Here is a 17,520-nt window from a genome sequence, read left to right as displayed (position 1 = left end):
TTTTCTAGTCACACTAATTATGGGGTCATAGAAAACAAGTATGATGCTGCTTATTTCTCTTTGTTCCCCTGTCTCAATAGATGGGGACATGGGAAAAGTGTAACGGTCATTAATAGACACTTCTCCATAGAATGATGCCATTAAAAGAAATGCTCATCAGAAAATGACACTTAATTGACATGAAAAGTTAAACACTGTTTTATATTAAGTGGCCATCACCAGCGTTTTTAAGAGCTAATTAAAGAAAAGCACATATTTATTTCGTTTTAAAAAGCACTTGTTAAACACACTAAATTCAAAATGATCTTTAAGTAACTGCAGAGAGAGGAATGGAGAATTGCCCCACAACTTGTATTATATCTCCTGATGCAAGGTTCTGACTATTTTATTGGTGATCAGCATGGGATATGAATGTCATTGAATTCAAAAGAAGACCAAGGAGTAGAAAAAGAGTGAATAAATGAATATCAGATCACAATTGTTTGTTTTTTCAATTCTCAGTGAGTAGGACTGATAATTCCCTTCCAATTCTCACTATTTATTTAATATACATAGTTATGTGTAAAGATAAACATTTAATTTTATATTAACAGGTACACCATATAAATATTTTGGTTGAAATCAACATTTATCCAAAACCAAGACCAAATGCAAATATCTCCATCATAGAACAAACTGTATGAACTCCATGATATATGAGTAAATCTAAAATGAAAATCAACGAAAACAAGGAAGAGAGAACAATTCAAAAAGTCTAAACATATGAAGTGTTAGTGAAGTGAGCACGGGAAAACAGGAACACTCACCTTTTTGCCTGTGAAATTGTAAATTGTTAAAATCCACCTTGGAGGACAATATGGTAATATCTGGTGAATGCCTTATCACCTGGGAATTCCATGCCTACGTGTGGACCCTAGGGAAGTACTTGCACGTGTGTACTAGATAGTGGTACAAAGATGTTAACCATAGCAAAGTTTGCAGCAAACAATTTAAAAAAAACATAATTATCCATATGATAGATTAATTTAAAGCTGCAGAACACACTGGCAAATCTCAGAAATATATTGAGTGAAAAGAACAGAACATTAAACTTATATAGTCATATCTGCACGTGACTTATAGAGTCATTTTATGAAGTACATGCAAGACATATAATACATGAAGACAAATGTAGTCAAGGATTAACTAAAAATAGTTACCTTTGGAGGGCAATAGAGGCTAATGGGACTGCAGAAAGGAGTGAAAATTCAACTTAACTTTTAATAATAATTGTATAAAATTTTTGAAACAAAAATGGCAGGATGAAGAGTAAACACATGTACACTATGTTATCTTAGTTATTTCCTATGTTTTATACCTTCTAATAAAACTCAAGGAACTTCAGAGTAAGTTCACTTTTATAGCATTGTATAAAAAATGTAATTTGTCTGTTCAAAGAGTCTCTACTAATCACTAATTCCACTATTTGCAAATTTTTAAGTCTCCAAATTAAATGAAGAGTAATAAATATCCATTTTTTTAAAAATGATGCTACTGTTTCTTTCAGGTTTAGAGAAAAAAATCAACTCAAAAATAAAGCTCAACTTCTTATGGCTCATAAGGCTCAAATGCGATTAAGAGAAAGACAGGAACTTAAGATGTAGACATAGCAAAGGAATGACTTTAAAGTTTTTAAATATTGAAACCACTAATCTTTAAAATTTAAAACACTTATACATAACAATGACTGTGTTGCATCTTTAATTTTTCTGAAGCACAATGAGCATACTGATGGTTTTTTTTAAACACTTTTTAAAAACACTGTTGCCGAGATGCTGCACAGACTTTTTATTCTGTATATTGAGATATTTCTTTGTCACTAAGCTGGACACATTTTGTTGATGATTCTCCAGCACTATGCAGTACATAACTGCAGTACATAACTAGCAAGCTGGACAAACACAAAGGCGAGATTAGCTTACAATTCCTACATGTTCCTGGAGAAAATCTGTCTTTTCTTACACTTTATTCATGTATATTCAAAAGAGAACGTTTAAGTTCATAGGAAATTCTGACCTTCTTAAATGTGTTACATTATGAAAATTTTCATGCTCTGTTGCTATTTTTAAAATTTGTATCCAGAAAGCATGAAATGTGATCTTGAAAATCCTGTTACCTATCACCTACTGAATAGATAAACAATGATATACACCACATATGGCTATCCTTAACAGTAAGTTTTTTCTATCCCAAAATAGTCCCCATATTCAATTATGTCCCTCAGGGACTTCCCTGGTGGCACAGTGGTTAAGAATCTGCCTGCCAATCCAGGGAACACAAGTTCGATCCCTGGTCTGGGAAGATCCCATATGTTGTGGAGCAACTAAGCCCATGTGACACAACTACTGAACCCCCATGCTGCAAGTACTGAAGCCCGCATGCTTGGACCCCGTGTTCTGCAACAAGGGAAGCCACTGCACTGAGAAGCCCTTGCACCTCAATAAAGAGTAGCCCTCACTCACCACAACCAGAGAAAACCCGCACGCAGCAACGAAGATCAAATGCAGCCAAAATAATAATAATAATAATAATAATAATAATAGTCCCCCAAATACTTCATATATTGGTAAATGCTGTTTAGACAATATTATTGTTGACCTCCCCACTTCCACTATAATAGTAATCTTATAATCTCGGAAATTCCAGATGTTGTACTTTGAGGGAAAAAAAAAAAGCCAGCAGATTATAAAATTATAAACTCAATATTTCCATGGTTATAAAAACAGACATGTTAAGCCATATTAGGATAGATTACTGCCTGATCAATGATTACCAAGCTCACTCAAAAATGTTTTGGATTCTTTATTAGATAGTAAATCCTTTTCCACCATTCTAAAAGCTTAGTAAAAACTGCTGCTCATAGAGTCAGTTCTTCATAAGAGTGATTGGGTGGTATGCAACTGAGTGATCCACTGTGGAAACAGAAGAGCATATGCATTTGGTGACATACACTCTGGAGATCAGTTTGGTGGAATAGGTTTACTGGAGCCGGAGAAGTCCAGGGGAAATTTAAGCCTCCACCAAAAATCCCTGGAGATACTGGGAGGTAAGGTGGAACTTAACCTTAGGAGAAATAGGCACTGAAGACAATTTTATATAGAGCTTAAAAGTTCTGTCTACACAAGCAAGAGAAGGACTTGGGGGACATCCAGAAGATTCATGTCTCAGTTATATTTGTAACATTAAAATGCCTTGGTCTTTAAATTATAAGTATTTTACATGTTTATATATGGGAAATTTTGTCCCAGTCTTCACTATTTTACAATGTATCAGCAACTCCAGAAGGACGTAACCAGTTTAAAAGAAAGGATGCTTTGCACCTATGCTGCCACATTGCTTTTGACTAACACAAACTCTCAGGAAAGCCATGTTCATATGCAGGCAAAAGGAGATTTTTCCTGTTGTGTTGATTGAAATCTTCCAAGGAAAGTCCCAGTGAGAAAATACAATTTTCTCCATCTAAGTGCTGAAGTACTTAAAACTAAAGAGTTATTTATTTGGGCTTATCATAGTCCTCTGTAGGGAATCTACATTAAACTGCAAATACCCTTGAATGGTAAAAGAAAAGGCACAAGAATGAAATAGGCAAGAAGTCACATCTCTACACAATAAACAACTAGGCCATCAGTGAAGACACGGTTTGACCACATTAAGGATGTAACATGATGACAAAATCCACATATGGATGATGTATTCTAATGATTTTTTAAAGTCCTCCTATCCCATTTCCAATTTGAAGCAGAAAAACGAAAAAAAATCAATCAGAATGGAGCTGTTACTCAAATACAGAGATTAAGACAACCCAAATAATTGCAAGGATGAGTCAACTGTGGACTTTGATATAAAAACAAAACAAATCACTGGAATCTTCAGTTTTGGAAAGTGAAGAGGGACCATATTAAACATAATATAAATTTGTGTATTACTGTATAGGGGACTCGTGTTTTCCTTCATCAAGCACAATAAAAGTAGAAGGCAGAGCTCCTTAGAATTAGAATAAGGAAGAACCAGATAAACAAAAGCATATATTACCATAAGGAAGAAGTGTTATAGTCATAAATACAAATGAAAACCAAATAGTTTGGACAAATTAATGAATGTTTGAATGATATACTACCAGTAAACATATAAAACTTTTGAGACATCTGCAAGATTCCCAGGACAGGGCTCAAGGGTAATTTTGAAATCAATTTTTAACAAGAAAACTATGAAGAAAATTAATGTTGACACATACAGCAATTCTCATACCCCTAAAATTCATCAACAAACTAGGATTCCTCCTTTTATGAAAGACTAAGCATTATAAAGAGAATCAAAATCCTGCTGAAATTACCCATAGGGTACACCATTATGACCCCAGGGATTCCCAATACTACTAACGCATTCAATATTTTCCAGTACTCTAAATCTTCACTGAGTGTATGCAATATGTTATTCCTGTATTATGTACAATGAGGTAGACATACATGGTTTCTGTATTCACTGAACTTGTGGCATAGGAGAAAGATAAAAAGAAATTACAACATCTGTTTCATTATATTTCTCTTATAGCATTTCATCACTGTGTTTAAAGAAAGGCACATCACGCAATAGGACTGAAGAACAGGAGTATATAGTATAGAGAATGCGAGCAGTGTGGCATGTGGATCAGGGTTGGCCTCCTGGCCCAAGTGAAATTTAACTGAAATCAAAACAATAATAAAGAGTATTCCAATAGATGGAAATAGTGCATGTATGTTCCAAACTAGACATGAGAGTGGAATAAACAAAGTTTTTTTCTGACTGGGATATATTATTGCAATGGGGACTGATAGGTATTAAGGTTAGAGAGGTGTAAATTAGGACCTCTTAATTCATGTTAATAAATTAGGCATTATTTTTTCCTCTAAGGAGAGTAAAAAGAAATTGAAAGGATTTCACTAATGGGATTGGCTTAGATTTTGGAAAAGAAATTTACCTGGTAAAAAAATCTTGGATTAAGACTGAAGGTTGGGAAAGCAGGTGGCAGGCTGCCGAAGAGCTGAAGTCTGTAACAATAATTGTTTCTTGATACCTGAGATGGCAGTGATGAGGATGAAGAGAAGGGAGGGATTAGAAAGACAGGACACTGTGGTTTATTGTGAAATAAATGAGGGAAAGAAAGAAGTTAAGGACTCCCACGGCGCTCATTTGGGTAACTAGATGGCTGGTGGCACCATGATGTAAATAAGGAAACACACTGAAAAAGCAAGTTCTGTCTCCCAACCCCTGTAAAGGGAACATGTGGGTGGGAGTTCAGAGCAGTTCATCGAGATGACAAATTTATATTAGGAAATTCTGAGTTCCAGGTAACAGAGAGACCTCTAATTGAAAATGTCCTCGAGGGAACTTCCCTGGTGGCGCAGTGGTTAACAGTCTGCCCGCCAATGCAGGGGACACCAGTTTAATCCCTGGTCTGGGAAGATTCTACATGCTGCAGAGCAACTAAGCCCTTGCGCCACAACTACTGAGCCCACGTGTTGCAACTACTGAAGCCCGAGGGCCTAGAGCCCATGCTCCACAATGAGAGAAAACACAATGAGAAGCCCACCCACTGCAATGAACAGTAACCCCCACTTGCCACAACTAGAGAAATCCCACACGCAGCAATGAAGACCCAAAGTAGAAAAAAAAAAAAAAAAGGCCTCTAGGCAGTTTGCTATATGGACTTAGTGAACAGAAGGAAGATGTGTCAGCTAGCCAGGAAACAGACGTTTACTCACAGCCTACTATGTGCCAGAAACTCTTTGGTGTTATGTAGATACAGCCAAGGGTCTAGTTCTCATAAATTTATACTCTGGCTATAGGTACACATTATGGTGCCATAAACCAAAGCTAGAGAGGGAATCAGTTTCCTAGAAAAAAGTCACAGATTCACGAGAGAATCAGGTTTAGGAAAAAACCTGGGGGAGCTTACACATTTATGGGCAATGTGCAAAAGTAATGGAAAAAAAAGGGTTGTTTTTTTTTTTTAACAAAATATAGTGATCTAGTAAGAACTGATAACAGGAAGATGCATTAGATAACGACTGTTTAAATTTACTTTATCTACATGGCAGTTGCTAATGACCTTGGCGTGAGCTAAGCGGGGGTCAGGGAAGAATCAGGTTATCGTGGGTTGGGGAGAGAGTTAGAGGTGAGAAGCTGCAGCTAATGCTTTCATATTTGTGAGGAGGATGATACAAAGAACAACAGCAACTAGGGCAGTAAATAACTATAGGAAGATGAAGAGTCAATGAGGGATGTTTTTCAGGATGGAGAATGTTTAAAAGTTACTGGGAGCCCATTGAGAGAATCTATAAAAATTGCCATTTCTCCAATGTCTGAAATAAGACAGAAAGCACAATCCCCTAAAACAAGATACTGAGGGTCATACCTCCTTAGTTGAGGTATATATGCTGATAAAGGAAACCGTCCTCATGATCCCCATTCGATGCTTGGCCTCTTAGATACCAAATATAATTTAATGAAGGCCATTAAAGGCTAATAAAGTTCAGCCACTGTCAAATGCAAACTGAACACGTGAAAGGTCTTAACAATTACTTAAATCACCCAGTATAACTTTTATTATTAGCACTGTCATTTTCTGTCCTCTAAACTTCAGGCCTTTCTTATTTATACTTTATCACAATACCTTATCCTTACACAACTTATTTTCTCTGGTTATATTAATTACTTGAATTTCAAATGAAGTCCAAAAAGCCTCACACTGGCACTTAATGGCACTAAAGTTAAAAGGAAAAAGGTGAAGATAAACTGTTTTGGCACACTGTCTTTCTTTAAAGCCTGGCTTTGGGCCTCATTTTAAAACATGTAACCAAAGGTCTCATCTTATTTCTTCCTGTATTCAGTAAACAGTGAAATGGTCATGCATTCATTATGCCATAAGCTGCACACAGATGCAAATGGATACCATTTATCATATTTTACAGTGTTTTGAAGTTCCAAGCCCATCTAGAATGATAAAGACCTGGAAAATGTTAACCCACCTCAAAGACTTTTTTTTATTGCATTCTTTAATAGATTGGTGCAATTTCTTTGCGTGCTATAAAAGTCAAGAAAGTATTTCCATGGTATTAAATGGTAACACATGGAGACCATTACATTTTTAAGAAGAATGTTCTCTACTTTGTGATTTGTGTTTTTTAATGCCCTTTTCCTTCCTCTTGGTCTTTCAGGGACAGTTTGATTCAGAGTAATGGAGCGGTGGAAATTAAATGAGTGTGCATGGAGTCCAATGAACTCAGTATACTGCTTATCTTGTAACTATACTTAATCTAAATAACCTTTTTTATGCTCTGCTGGAATGGCATTTTCAAAAGGCTATATAGCAGTAAATGAGAGTATATGTCAGTAAGGATTTGCTAGACAAATCAGATCTCACAGAGAAGTATATCTATCCGTTACTATTTAATACACACTTCAGTTTGAAGGACAATTTTTGTGTGTGATCAGACCATTAACATTTACTGTCATTTGGGCTATGTTTTTTAACTTCTCTCCTTTCCCTTTTTATTTTCATTTGTTTTTTATTTATTTTTTCTAGTGGAGGCTTTCAGACCAAAAGTGTCTCCAAAAGAAAGGATGAAGTGATTTATACATGTAGAAATCACTGACTCAGTTTTTCTTACCAAATGTATATTTTCAGAAGTGAAAGATTTCTAAGGGATAATGTCAACACAAATGGTAGTTTGCTGGAAGGAATTTAATCCACACACATAAAACACATGGCAGGCATGTCTTCTGATAACAACTTTTACTTTCTTTTCAGTGATATAGCTTTCCTTTATTATTATGTTTGAAGGAATGATTTACTAAGTAGCATTTAGAAAACAGCTTTTCTGTCTTAGCTACTGCCCCTCCCTTTGGTCTTTTGTGAAAAGTGGTGAAGTTTGTGCTCAAGGCCGTGTTAAGTTTATGTGTAAGTTATAATACTTAGCTTCTTCCAATATCCTAAAGCAACCCGTATGGTACATTTGGGTATTAAGGCTTTTCTCTTAGTTCTGATTAAGAGGCCTAGTATTTTCATCCTATCCTAGAACAGCCAGTACTGCTCTGTTCCTGCCAGTCCCCTTCCCATGGACTGCCTTCCCATTTTATCTCTGAGACACAGTTAATGGTTGGGGCCTTCTCACAAGCTGCTTGACTTTTCTAAAGCTAACTTCCTCCTGCCTGCCTCTGTGTATGTCCGCTTGCTGCAGTCACCTAGTGTTTGCTTCCACTGAGATCAACGAGACGTGGACCTTTGGATAACAGGCTCTGGTCACCTAATAAACCACTCACCATCTGCATTCAGCACAGTTCTGTCAGTTCCTCATTGATGGGTGGATACAATTCAACTAAAAACCCCACATCCTCCCAATCTCTTTTATTTGATGAAAGCAATCCAGCTATTACTGAGGAGTTTAAGAATAAAATTCTGGGAAGTTAGTCTTTGGAACTAATGTTACCAGAATTGACATGTGCACAATACTTTCATAATTTCAATAGCAATAGAAATTCCACTCTTCCAGACCCTGCAGGAACCTCAGAAGTAGTCACTGCCTTCATCCTGATAAAACACAGGTCTAGTAGAAAGATGTGAGTGAGACCAGCAAGTGCCTCCTTAAAGTGTGTGCCCTATGTGCCTCCTTCTCCTCGCCTCAGTCCCAGACCAAGATCCCCTTTACCAGTGACCTTAAATTGTCTCATTATACTCCAACAACATCAAATGACATAACATTCTGATGTGTTCTTTTTTCTTTCTACTTCTTTCACATTCTTCTTACTCTCCCCATGACCATCTTAGCCTACACTTTGAAAAGTTCACATCTATGAGTAGTTGCTATAGCTGGATATTCCAAACCTGCTATTTATATCATACAAATGGATAGATTCTATTAATATTATACAAACTGCTCTTAAACTTCTTGTCAAATAAATTTTGCTAAAAAATTGCTTCCATCAAATTATTTCCTTCATCTAAAGATCTCCAATAAATACAATTTCCAGTTTTATTACATAAAATATCCTCTGATTAAAATTAAAGTTCTTTATAATTTGATTCTCACTGTGGTCCCTGCACTGGGAATATCAGCAACACCTGGAGACTTTTTAGAAATGAAAATTATTGAGACTCACTCCACACCTACTGAGTCAAAAATTCTAGGGGTGGGGTGAGCAAACTGTGTTTTAACAAGCCCTCTAGGTTATTCTAATGTTCAATAAAGTATGGGAATCATTGGTTACTTTTCCCATCCACATGCTTGTAGGTGAAAGTTTACATGAATGAATGTTTTATTTTTTTCAAAATGGGAACTTCTAATTATATAAACTACATCCTCTGCTCACAAATAGTATCAGGATTAAATAGCAATACACAATTTAAAAATCAAAACACTTGGTACTTCAAATGTACTATCTAAATTTTAAAAAGGAAATCAAAGTTGCAGTTATAGACTATAAAAATTAAGAATATATCAAAACATATGGAATGCAGACAAAACCATACTTAAGTTATATTTGTCAATGTTGTAGTTATTAGTTTAGAAAAAATAATAATTGAGCTGAACTTTCAACTCTAGAATAAGAAAAACAAAATAATTTCAAGAATAGTATTAATTAAAAGTAGAATTAAGGAATTAGAAAACAATTAAAAATACAATTATAGAAGAGCCCAATAAAACACAGTACCCTCTGGAAAATCTAGTAAAGACAATATAAATACACAAGGAACTAAACTAAATTTTCTCTACGCAGACAGAAAGAATACCACACCAATATTTTTAAAAACTAACATGAAATGGATATTTTGTGACAGAATATAAACAACCAAAGAGTAACTCAATAAGAAAACTAAAATTTGAAAGCCATTAGGGAATTTTTGACCAATGAGTTTGCCCAAAAATGTTGCTAGACACTAAAAATTTATCAATGACTTCTTTCAAAATCTTCAAGAACGGTATTTCCAGAGTTCCAGAACGTCTAAGAAGAGTGTAAGCTTTGAAATTCATTTCACTAGTGTGACTTTTGATACCATCATCTGCAAAGGGAACTCAATGACAGAAAACTTCATTCCTAGCCACTCCATCTAACTAATACATTAAAATAATAAACACCATGACTAAGTTGACTTTATTTCAAGGTTGTTTGAAATGTAACATACTTACTATTATTAACCATCTCAGCAGGTAAGAAAAGAAAAATATAGTCATCTTTTTAAACTGTCAAAGTTATGTAACAAAAATAACTTTTTGAAATAAAAAACATTCTAACGTCTCAGAATTTATTATTAAAAATATAGATTACTATGCATATCTCAGATCAATAACCAACAGCATGTTTAATTTTAAAACATATTCTCATTTAAAACAATACATACTAATACTTTTACTATCCAATACAGTTTTGGAAGTTTTAGCCAAGCTAGTGAGACAAAAATGAATATAGTTTACATTTTGGAAAGCAGGGTATTAATTCATCATTACTCATAGAGGATATAACATGCTGCTCTGAAAACCCAAGAAAATTGAGTAGAAATTATCATAATTACTAAGAGAGTTTTATAAGCAGACTAGAGACAGTATATCTCCAAAAGTCAATAGATTTTCTAATCATGACTTAGAAATAATAAAAATAAATTTTAATACATTTAAAATAGGAAGTAAATACGCAAACAGAACAGAAAGATAAATCATAGGCATGAGATGAAAAGTCGGTAAACTAACCTGGGTGTAGTACAATAGCATATTTTAGAAACAATATGTTAAAGACGATGGATAATAAATGGTGTTGAGACAATTTACTAACAACTTACACAAAAAATGAACATTACATAATAGCATCCCCAGCAAAGCCTGTTAACAATTCCCAGGAAATAAAAATAGAATGTGGGTAATAAAATAAAATCTAACCTTTTTCTTCTCCTTTGTGCTTGGCCCAGTCTCACATATACATACGGTGCTGCCTTGCAGAGCTCTTGCCCCCAACACCTCAGACCACAGTTCCTAGTGCAAAACGGCTGTGTCAACATCTCAGCTCCTGACGGTGTGCAGAACTGCTGCCCACGACACTCAACTCAAGATGGCGGCGGCGGGCCACGTGCAGAGACGCTACTCCCGCACTGCTATCTGGAGCCTGAGCGGCACAGCTGCGCCTGCCCCAGGAGAACTCCACCCACTTCTCTCCCCGCTGAGGGAGCCCTAGAAAGCAGCCCCGCCCACTTCCTGCCCAGAAAGCGCATATGGACCCTAGAGCAGGAGCTCGCACCTCTCCATTCTCTGCTTTCCTTTACTTCTGAACAGAACTGTTTTGTTCTTTTGGCCTGAGGGACTCGGGGCAGACAGACCCTCCTTGGGGTCTGACTCAAACAGGGTTGGTAAACATATCCATGTTTGATTGACAGCAGAACACCACAGACCACCTTGGTTTTTAATTTAAATAATGAATGTAAAGAATTTTGCAGAGTATCTGTCCTATAATAAATGCTATTTAGGCAACTCCTAAATATTCATAACTCCTAAGACTCTCTTTGCTTGCAAGGATATTTGTTTTCCAAATGTTGAAGAAAAGTCACCTCATTCTTCCTGTTTTTCACCAGTTTATGTGTCCATGATTAGAATTGCCCAAATCATAACATGATTCATCTAAGGACCATCAGATCCTAAATTTTTCAGTTAGCCTCCCTATCGTTTCAGTGAAAGACTTGCTTCTGTCAGGATGACATATTTAAACTATGAACCCAGCTGGCTTTCTTGAATCCACTCTCTACCTTCTAAACTCCATCCAAATTATTTGAAAAGTATTTCAGCCTTTCATAATTTCACTTCACTAATTTATTTACTGTCTACCTCATTGTCTCAAGCTGGAACTCTGCAGCTGAAATTAACTGTAAACTCAATTGACCAAACACAAAATAGTATTTCTTGTATTCACCTCAAAGTTTCCTCTTTTCTGTTGAAAACAATTAACGTGTCTTGCTTTTTCAATTCAATACCTTTGACTGCTTTCTCATCACCACTCTCTTTTTTCCTTCTGCTAACTTAGAATGGTCACTTTCATTCCTTAAATTCCTATACTCAAGCCTTGCCCCTTCTATAAGAACTTCCCAGACTGTTGAATACCATGGTGATCTCCTCCTTCTCTGAAATTTTATACTAACAATGCAGCAAAATCGCTTTATAAATACCACCTTGTTTGCTCAGACTGTAAACTCTTTCTAAAATGTCCAACACAATGCTGTGTAAATAATACTCAATAAATATTTACTCAATAATTATGTAATTGAAAGGACAAATCCAATTCTATGCCCAGGAAGGTGAAATGTTTTCCTGGAAAAAAAAGGAGTAAGTGTACATCTCATTATGAAAGTGCTAATGGAAAGAAAGAAATTCTTTCTAAAGCATTGAATTCTGGAGGGTCACATAATTATTTAGGGCAAAAAAAAAAAAAGGCAGAAAACAAAACTGAAATATCTTCTTATTCCAACCAGAAATACTTTTTTAAAATGGCATAATATCCAGAAGTTATTTTAAATATAAAATGTAACCAGAAACTCATTCATGAACAGACCAATACAAAAATGCATTTTTCAGAGCACTTAAAAAATGTCTTTAATTTCATAGGCATTTGAAATATAAATCCTGCAAACATCAATTTCCACTTCTTTTATTATCATTTCTTTCTTAAAAGAACTCTGGCTGACAATTTATTCTTGATGGTAGCACTGAGTGAATTGGCAACCAAAACAACAGGGAATTCTAAGCCAAGGTACACCAGCTTTCAAAAAACAGAGATGGGGGCTTCCTAGGTGGCGCAGTGGTTAAGAATCTGCCTGCCAATGCAGGGGACACAGGTTCGATCCCTGCTCCAGGAAGATCCCACATGCCACGGAGCAACTAAGCCTGTGTGCCAAAAAAAAAAAAAACAGAGATAACCCTTGAATGATGCAGCTCCGAAGGGTGTTGCAGACCTGCCCTTCAGAGGAGAAAGTTATTTCCACCTGGAGTACACCTAAATGTTAGATTGACCTCTGATGGACAGAATTGTCAATTTATTAATGAAGTATGGCTTGTGTTGAAGCTGGGTCAAGCATTTGAAGATGCTTTTGAAGTATTGAGGCAACATTCCACTGGAGATCTTCAGTACTCCTCAGATTACAAAAATTACCTGGCTTTCATCAACCACCGATCTCATGTCAGAGGAAATTCCAACAGCTATGGTGTGCTGCCCACAGAGGAACCAGTCTATAATTGGAGAACAGTAATAAACAGTGCTGCGGACCTCTATCTTGAAGGAAATATTCATCCATCTCTGCAGAGCATCCCTGAAAACCAGCTGGTACAGCCTACTCTTCTCCAGCAAAAGGGAGGAAAAGGCAGGAAGAAGCTCTGACTGTTTGAATACCTTCACGAGTCCCTGTGTAATCCCAAGATGGTATCTTGTATTCAGTGGATAGATCAAACCAAAGGCATCTTTCACTTTGTATCAAAAAACAAAGAAAAACTTGCCCAACTTTGGGGGAAAAGAAAAGGCAACCGGAAGACCATGACTTACCAGAAAATGGCCAGAGCACTGAGGAATTATGGAAGAACTGGAGAAATCATCAAAATCCGGAGAAAGTTAACTTACCAGTTCAGTGAGGCCATCCTCCAAAGACTATCTCCGTCTTATTTCTTGGAAAAATATATCTTCTACTCACAGTATGTTCAACCTGATCAAGGATATCTCAGTTTAAATAACTGGAATGCAAATTATAATTATACATACGCCAGTTACCATGAGCTAAGCCACCCTGATTGCTAAGTATACTCTTACACTTTATAATTTTCTGGCATCAGAATTCCCTACAATTTTTAGGATTTTTCTCTGAAAGCAAATACTGAAAAACAAAACAAAACAAAAAACCCCAAACTTCATTATTGCTATCTTTTATGAAGTAGCATGTTGTCTAGACTAACTTGGTGAGAAATTTTGCCAGTGAACAACTTTAAAATGATCAAGTCCCATTTGAAAGTATAGACTAAATGTCCTTCCTCTTCCTATTGTCTATGTAATACTTCCTTCTAGATTAATAATGCCAGCAGAGATGATTTGATTTACATGTTGACTTAAACATTATTTTTCTGTCATACACTCAAGCCAAAAAAAATCACTGTGACGTAGATCCAAGAGCTTTAGCAACAAAACAGAAAGTAATTGCCTGTGATTGTGTTCCTGCTACATTGCATTCATGGCTTTAGAAATTTCAGTGTCTAAAACTAGAACTATCATACGATCCAGGAATTCCACTCCTGGGTATATATTCAAAGAAAATGAAAACACCAATTTGGAAAAGATATATGCACCGCATTGTTCACAGCAGCATTTTTTTTTTTTTTTTTTTTTTTTGCCACACCGTGCAGCTTGCAAGATCTCAATTCCCCAACCAGGGATTGAACCTGGGCCTCTGCAGTAAAAGCGCTGAATCCTAACCACTGCACTGCCAGGGAACTCCCATAGTGACATTATTTATAATAGCCAAGTTATGGAAGCAGCCTAAGTGTCCACCAACAGATGAATGGATAAAGATGTGGTATATATACACAATGGAATACTACTCAGCCTTAAAAAAAAAAAAAAGAGTAAAATTTTGCCATTTGCAACAACATGGATGGGCCTGGAGGGTATTAAGCTTAGTGAACTAAGTCGGGCAGAGAAAGACAAATAGTATATGTTATCATTTACAGGTGGAATCTAAAAATTGAAACAAATGAATATAACAGAATTGAAACAGACTTAAAGGTATAGAGAACAAACTAGTTACCAGTGGGGGGGAGGGAATGGGGGAGGGGGAAAGAGGGGTAGAAGATTAAGAGGTACAGACTACTATGTATAAAATAAATGAGATACAAAGATGTAATGTACAACACAGAGAATATAGTCAATATTTTATAATAGCTTTGAATAGAGTATAATCTAGAGAAATATTGAATCACTATGTAGTGCACCTAAAACTAATATAATATTGTACATCTGAAACTAATATAATATTGTAAATCAACTATATTTCTATAAAATAAATAAATGAAAAGTAAAAACTTAAAAAAAAAAAAAAAAGAATGATGCAGCTCCATGAAGAGTCAGAACACAAAGGAACAGCCCCCAGAATTCATTCTCATCTATTTCATTGCTTTGGGTGAAGATCCTCCCTTAACAACTTTTCAATTTGATTACACATTACTTGAATAAAAATTTAAGTAAAAAGAAAATTCATTTTAAATAATTACCATGTCATATATAGATTATTATGTAATCTAATTCAATGTTGGAAGCATGATTCCGCTTGACTGATTGATTGATTAAATATGTGGTGTTTGAGCTTCAATGTCACAATATGTGAAAAGAAATTTAGTTATTTTTTCTTTTGCCCTCCTCAGAAGCCCACGCTACTTAGAGGATTCCTTATACAGAGAAATCAAAAGAATAAGTCTGCTTTGCAAAACCTATGTTTTATTACATTCAATTCAAGCTTTAAATTGTTAAAAAATGTAATGGATATTTCACAAATAAGCTCAGATTTGGGGGTAAAGATGGAAAAGTAAAGGCAAAACCATTTCCTTTCTCCAACTGTTAAAAAAATGAATAAGAACAACAGAAGCTGTTGGGAAAAAAGAAAACATAATTCAACATTAACAGCCATACAACCATTCAACCTTAAGCCATAAACCATAGAAACCGTTAGCCAAGGAAAGAAACTGAAAGTTATGGCATATAGTGCTGCATATATACTAACTCCAGCCCCACACCCAACAAGCAATACCGGGGATTGGGAAGTGAATATAACACGAGCATTTTTATTAATCCTCCCACCACCTAATAAACACACACACACATACACACACACACCCACACCCCAACAACAACAACAATACCACAACCATAAATTGGAGAGAAGAGAGGCTGAGTGCAGCAAGTAAGAAAAATATCAGGGCCAAAACAGCAAGCACAGAAGCAGTAACTTATAGAGGCAGGAAAGGTGGGCATAAGCTACTCTTTGTTTTCTGCTGAAAATACATAAAATGCATGAACCACAGGAAAGATTATATGGACTTAGAAAGAGTAGAAACCAATTGTGTTATGTGTTTAAAGATCTATTTCTTAAGATTTTTATTTTAAATTGGAATTATTGATTATGATTTATTTGTATAGAGAGTGCAAATTCTTTATAGTTAGGATGCTCTAAAATAAAATACTTTTTCTTAAAGTGAAATATCTGATAGTTTTACTTTGGAATTCCTAGCAATGATTTTTTATGTTTTTTTTCCCTAGCAGCTATCAAAGTGTCTGACATATGTAAAAGATAAATACATTTTTATTTAATAAATTAGCCTAAAACAACTTTGAAAGGTATCTAAAGATGATTACTTTCGACAAAGTACCATTACTTTTAGGTTTTTATCTTGTACTTTAAACAAATTTTAATTCTTAGAAATACTGTGTGGCTTGACCGTTTTAAGGCAAAAGCTAAAGGCTAGGTCTGAAGTTGAACCTTAGGCATCTCCACGATAATCTCAAGTCTCTGAGGGAATTCCATGCCAATTCTCAGCATGCCCCAGAGCTAGATGCTGAGGACCTGAGGAGCACTTTTGTAAACAGGAAGGACAAATGAAGCACACCAGAGCTCTAGGACCTGGCTTATCTCTCAGAGTAGAAAGACCATGCATACGAATCAAAATTAAAAATTAAACAAAAGCCTCATTTCATTATAAAAAAAAATCAACTAAACCAAATATTCTGAATATATAACAAATTCTCAACATTACAAAGCAATTATACTCCAATAAAAAAAGTTATCAAATTGTACATTATACATACATGTGATTTCTTGTATGTCAAAATTATGTCTAGCAAGTCATTTTAAAAAGTTATTAATTGGTTGTGTATTATGGGTCACATCCATGCCCCAAATAGTGCTCACATTTGCCAAAATATTTTATGCATTCATCTATTTTCTTTCTCTAAAATGATGTTTGCTTCTGTGCCCAGAGTTTACTCAAAATATTGATAATCTGATAACTTACTCATCACATACTTAACCTTAGTATGTTTTTAGAATTCACACCAAAATTCTAATTTCTCATGGTGAAAAAAAAAAACGCAAGGAAAGAAATTATAAACTTTGAGTTTGAGCAAAATAACACATTCCAGTGGAGTCAAAGCATTTGATATCTTTCCACATTAAACACTAACTCTTTCATTGCAAAGTCCATTCTCAATCAAGACTAAACTCTGCTGAGTTTCTAAACTGTCTTCAGATATCCTTTTCTTCATCAGCTTTTTGATTCCACTCATCAACTTACTCTAAGATGCATGTGTTCCTCGAAAGTTCTCCAACAGTGAGTGTGATTTCCTAGGCAGAGTTGTATTCCTCTAAAACCCAACAGTATACCTGCTGGTTCATTGTGTCCAGTCATTAAGTGAGCACGTATTGGCATTAGACAGAAC

General features: G+C 35.5%; 1 pseudogene; it reads left to right on the top strand.

The window, feature by feature from the left end:
• Positions 1–13,839, top strand: part of LOC130836429 (transcription factor Spi-C-like) — a 119,631-nt pseudogene extending 105,792 nt beyond the window's left edge.
• The last annotated feature ends 3,681 nt before the right edge of the window (positions 13,840–17,520 follow it).

Source organism: Hippopotamus amphibius, chromosome 15 (assembly GCF_030028045.1).
Source record: "Hippopotamus amphibius kiboko isolate mHipAmp2 chromosome 15, mHipAmp2.hap2, whole genome shotgun sequence".
NCBI classification, from domain to species: Eukaryota; Metazoa; Chordata; class Mammalia; order Artiodactyla; family Hippopotamidae; genus Hippopotamus; species Hippopotamus amphibius.
The sequence above is the reverse complement of the archived record's forward strand: the minus strand, read 5'-3'. Positions and strand labels throughout refer to the sequence as shown.